We start from the raw sequence: 6,000 nt of genomic DNA on the forward strand, positions 1-6,000 counted from the left end.
CTACTGCTCTCCACATGTTTCGGATGGCAACTCTCCGTGTCACTGACCATTGCCTATGAAGCTTTGTGTTGAATTAACTGTCTGCATTGGTAGTCTAGCACACATGTGTCATGCGTTCTAAACAGGAATAAATGTGCATGGCTGAGAGGTCTGTCCCTTTAATGATAGATGCATGGAGGTTGCTGGTGCCATTTTGCAGGCTGCTCTCCCAGCCACTCCAACCAGCCATTAATGTTTATGATAATGATGCACATAATAAATTCAGATCTGTGGTGGAAATCCAATAGGTTAATTCAGGTCAGGTCAATAATTATGAAAGGTGTTCAGCAGCAGTAATGAACAGCTATATATATATATATATATATATATATATATATATATATCGGGTAAAGTGTTACCAGAATAATTGTCACATCAAAATCCTATTGTTTTTCTTTCTCAAGAGGAAAAAAAACATTTCCGTTTGTTCTTCCAACATGCCTATAATGGGGAGTTCCCAGTCTGTGACAACTGAATCAATTGAGGATGCATTCATACTAGGTGCCTGAGTTGGAACCAAATATGGAGAGATGCTTATCCACCACCATTTTTCTGCTCCTATCTGCTTCTCAGTTGCAGCTCTGATGGAGTTTGAATTTTGGATATGTAAGGTGAGAACGTTAAAAAGGTTAAAAAAAGGTAAAGGACCCCTGACAGTTACTTCCAGTTGTGAACAACTCTGGGGTTGCGGCGCTCATCTCGCTTTACAGGCCAAGGGAGCCGGTGTTTGTCCGCAGACAGTTTTTCCGGGTCATGTGGTCAGCATAATTAAGCCACTTCTGGCGCAAGGGAACACCAAAACAGAGCAGTGCCCGGAAATGCCATTTACCTTCCTGCCGCAGCGGTACCTATTTATCTACTTGCACTTTTGGGCGTGTTTTTGGCAGGAGCTGGGACCGAGCAACAGGAGCTCACCCCGTCACGGGGATTTGAACCACCGACCTTCTGATCGGCAAGCCCAAGAGGCTCAGTGGTTTAGACCACAGCGCCACCCACATCCCTAAGGTGAGAACGTTAGGATTCCTCAAACATTCAGGTTCAACTTATTTATTTATTTTAAAAACATTTATACGTTGCCTTTCCACCCAGAGGTCTTCAAAGTGGATTACAGTTCTGAGCAACCACCATCACATTCAAGAATATGCTCTTCTTGTTTGCCTCAGCAATCCCAGAACTGATTGCAGCAGGGGCAGCTAACCTGTGTCCTTCCAGATATTGTTGGACTACAACTCCCATCGTCCTTGGCATTTGGTCATCCTGACAGGGGCTGATGGGAGCTAGTATCCAGCAACATCTGAAGGGCAGCATATTGTATAGCCCTTTGTAACAGTCTACCCAGAGGCAAAAACCACCTGCCCAGTTCTGATGTAACCTTTAAAAAAAATGCCTTACAGACCTTCTTCTGCAGATGAAATGTAATCTGGCTATAGGGTGACGAATTTCTATTGAAAAATCAATTGGGAATTAGGTTTCTAAATGCTAACATTGCTACTGAGAAACGACTCCCCCTCTCTCTCAATGAACTGCATGCATTTGCTTCTAGTCCAGCAGAAACAGACTCCCATATATCTAATCACAGTGTCAACAACTTTCATTAATGAAATTGAATGCATTTTGAGCCGGCACTAAGGCTATGTGGTACATGTCATATTCTACTCTAGAGCCCCATCACATCATTCTACTGGTGATGCTGACAAAGTAAAGCATCAGAAATCCCAGTTTAATTGGCATGTTAACCCTGGTTTATGACTGTGCCGCATCCCGGGAAGAGCACAAAACAGTCGTCAACCTATAATGAATCTGCCCCTGAATCGCACAGTATAACCATTTTTAATGACTCTGTTCTTCTGTCTTGACCAGCTTTCTTGGTCTGGTGTGCTTCTACCAATTCAGCCATCCCCAATTCAGCCATCCCCATGGGGGATGATGATCAGATTAATCGGATTGAGTATGGAGGTTTGAAGCAAAATAGATGTTGGATGTTTCTTTGGAGGAAGGCAACTGCGTAGCCCAATAGAGCCAGCACTGAAATATAGCAGGTGCAGATCATCAGGAAGTTTCCTTTCTGGTCAGCCTGGCTTAGTCCTGCTGTCCGAATCCGCCCTTCAGGGAGCCAGTGGTTGGTGGAGAGATTGAGAAGGCCGATATGGTCCCAATTGCAAGTGCATAAGCCACTGTCACCTTCTGCTCCTATTGAATGGCTGAGTATCGATCAATACAGCCCAGTCCTATGCATGTTTAATGCAAAGTAATGCCTACAGTGTTTAATGGCCCCTTAAGTGTGCCTGGGATGCCTGCTTCAGTGGCCCCAAAACAGTGTCTCCCCAAAATGAGAAGACACTTGTTTGGTGATATAGCACAGTCTTAACCATTGTGGTGCCCACCAGATAAATTACACTACAGTTCCCATAATTCCTGACCATTGGCCACGCTGATAGGAATTGTAGTCCAAAACATCTAGAGGACACCATGTTGGGTAGGGCTGGTATAGTGCATAAGAGTGAGTGCTGGATGGGGGCGTTACATAAATCTTTGTTGCTTGGTGAAAAAGTCTGGGGCTCTCTAGTGAATGCCTATTCCACTTTTTAAAAAACGAAGTCTGTAATATATGGTTACACAAAGTATAAGGCAAAGAAAATCCTTACCACTCTACATGATTTTTGCTGTTCTCTTGCCATAATAGGACACAACAGGTGGATTTGTTCATATTCATGCTAATCGCTTTGCGTACTTCTATGTTCTTCAACCTTCACTTCCAACAATTCTGAATATGAGCCCTGATTCTGATTAAAGAACTGATCCTGCATCTTTTAAATCAGCAACGTAGCCCTCGCCGGGTGGGGAGTCAGATGGGGCGTTTAGTAAGTGCATGAGATGATTACAAAGATGAGCATCATTGCAAAAGACCCAGCTGTTTAGATAATAAACCATATAAATAACATATTAAATTCATCTCCGCCTGAAAACATCCGCTCTGTGCAAATAGACCAAATTAAAAAGGAGGGGGAAAACGTCGACAGCGAGTTCTTCTTTGTGTGTGTAGCAGACCCTGTACGTTCAATAACCTGCCATTTGAGAAATAGGATCGTCAATATCCTGGGCATCGTGTGTTTTTTTATTGGGATTCACTTTAATTCTACATTATTTATTTCATACACTGTCGAATCAAAGCACTGTGAAGTGAGCCAATATCTCTGGATTTGACTCCGGGCTTTTGCAGCGGTTGCAGGAGTAAATATCTTTCCCCATCCTCCCTCCTCCTCTCAGCATCTAATGGAAGTTTTATGACTGTTGCAAGAACATTGACTGTCTGATGTGGTAGCTCCAATAATCTCCTCTCTCTTGAGCCTTGGGGACACAGGGGAAAGGCTAATAAATCTTTATTTTTATTATAGGGCTCACTTCATCTGCACACATATGAGGGGAGAGAAAAAACGAGAGGAATGTTCCACGCAAACACCGTGGCAGCTCTGGGGAGGAGCCCAGGATTTGTGCGGCTGGCATCACAAAAGTGGAGTCAATTGGTTATATGTTCTATTACTAATAGCCACAAAACCTAACAGCCCCAGACAGAACTGCCGGATCAAACTTTTCAATGAAAAAGGGACACTTAGGAGACATCGTGGCTCTTTTATGGGGTGCTACATAGCTGGGGAGTTGCTGGAAATAATGGACAAATGTCAGCTGTCTTCAGGCATTCTCAACCACTGTTCGTTAAATGAGGAGAGGGCTATTGATGGCTACTAGCCATGAAGACTAAGCTCCATTTCCACAGATGGAGGCATTAATACTTCTGAATATCAGGTGCTGGAAACCACAGGGCGGGAGAGTGCTCTTGTGTTCAGATTCTGCTTTCCCACAGGCATCTGGTTGGCCATTGTGAGAACAGGATGCTGGACTAGAGGGGCCTTGACCTAGCAGGTTTTTCATATGCTCTTACCATGGCACTAGGTCTGAGCGATGTATCAATACAGTCATAAGGTAAAGGTAAAGGGACCCCGACCATTAGGTCCAGTTGTGACCGACTCTGGGGTTGCTTTGCTCATCTCGCTTTATTGGCTGAGGGAGCTGGCGTACAGCTTCCGGGTCATGTGGCCAGCATGACTAAGCCACTTCTGGCAAACCAGAGCAGCGCACGGAAACGCCGTTTACCTTCCCGCAGGAGCTGTACCTATTTGTCTACTTGCACTTTGACGTGCTTTCGAACTGCTAGGTTGGCAGGAGCAGGGACCGAGCAACGGGAGCTCACTCCATCACCGGGATTCGAACCACCGACCTTCTGATTGGCAAGCCCAAGAGGCTCAGTGGTTTAACCCACAGCGCCACCCGCGTCCCTAATACAGTCATACCTCGGGTTAAATATGTTTCAGTTTGAGCGTTTTCAGGTTATGCTCCACGGAACACGTTACTTCCGGGTTTTGCCGCTTGCGCATGCACAGACGCTCAAAATGATGTCATGCGCATGCGCAGAAGTGGTGAATCACAACCCGTGCATGCGCAGGCATGGATTGCGTTCGCTTCAGGATGTGAACGGGGCTCCAGAACAGATCCCGTTCGCATCCAGAGGTACCACTGTACATCATCTGAAATTGGTTTGAAGTCCACATCATGGTAACCGTTTCATAATATTCAACATGGCAATAAATCGCAAATCGCCACGTGTGAGTGCGCTACATAAACAATCATGATGGGGGGGGGGAGTGAAGCCGGTCATTGCTTCTCTCATGATTCCTGCCGCCCCTGTTGCCACAACATGTTTCTGCTCCAGTTAGGCAAATATCCCCGTGGTTATTTACTGCTCCTTGAGCTGCGCCGTTTCCTATGCACAATCCCAACCTCAGTGACATTCGCAGAGGTGGTGAGGGTGGGGGAAAGGGGAGACCATCAGAAATAATGTCTCAGTAGGAGGTGAGCAGGGGGAGGCAAGCACAGCGCATTCCCTGCTATGCAATCTGCCGCTAAGGGCTCAACCTGGCAGATGGCAGCTTATGCGCATTGTAAAGGCGTGATGGGCAGGGAGCACATCTAACTATTCCACTGTGGTCAGTTTGTGTCACCTTGATAAGAAAGCTGAGTCCCCTTTATCCAAGTTGCTGGGAAATTGCAGCAATGAATCCTCTGCTGAAGGTGGTTTTTTCTTTGCTGTTGTTGATGGGGTGAGATTAAGTGCTTGCAAGGTGTTGAGGTCTGCAGGATTCAGGGAGCTGCTTAGCAGATTCAGCAGGCTTTCCGTTCTTTTCCCCTTATCAATATTTGTACCAGCAAGCAAAGATAACTTGAACAACAACAACAACAGTAGCAGCAACAAAGCAAGGAGGAATGGTTGCATCTGTGTATCGTCTCTGCCTACTTTGCAAAAAAGGAAAAAGCCACCTCTGTAATTCCAACTACCTGATGTTGGTCAGGCAAAGGGTTTTGTGATGCAGGGTGCTTTGTTGTTGTTTTTCTGGCTGCCACAGCAGCTAAGGGGAGAGAGAATCCAAACTGTGGCTGGCCGGTCTATACACACTTTGCTCGCTCTGTGACCATGTCCCCACACTCACAATGAAGGCACTGTGGCATGGGTGTGTCTGTCTGTGGGTGATAGAGATAGAGAGAAAGGAAGGAAGGAAGGAAGGAAGGAAGGAAGGAAGGAAGGAAGGAAGGAAGGAAGGAAGGAAGGAAAGAAAGAAAGAAAGAAAGAAAGAAAGAAAGAAAGAAAGAAAGAAAGAAAGAAAGAAAGAAGTAGAGTGGTGACAGGAGGAGATATTGTTGCTCTTTGAGGGAGAAGCTGTGGGTAGGAAAGAGGGTTAACATGGGGGTGGGAAAGCTGAGGAATAAATGCATCATAGTTTTGGGAAGGGGAACTAAGGCATGGAGACAGAAGGTATTGCAGTCCTGGAGAAGGAAACTCTGAGAGAGAGAAACTGAGGCAGGGAGAAGTTGTGGTCCTGGGGGTAAACTGAGGCAGGAAGAGGGGTG

At 45.8% G+C, this 6,000-nt stretch overlaps 1 long non-coding RNA gene across 1 annotated transcript; it reads left to right on the plus strand.

The window, feature by feature from the left end:
• The first annotated feature begins 523 nt into the window (after positions 1-523).
• On the plus strand, positions 524-3,537 carry LOC308470753. The gene is made up of 3 exons (XR_013982628.1): positions 524-650; positions 927-1,044; positions 3,435-3,537. It is a non-coding gene; the product is annotated as an uncharacterized lncRNA (long non-coding RNA).
• The last annotated feature ends 2,463 nt before the right edge of the window (positions 3,538-6,000 follow it).

This window comes from Podarcis pityusensis (assembly GCF_964106645.2).
Source record: "Podarcis pityusensis genome assembly, chromosome: 2".
NCBI classification, from domain to species: domain Eukaryota; kingdom Metazoa; phylum Chordata; class Lepidosauria; order Squamata; family Lacertidae; genus Podarcis; species Podarcis pityusensis.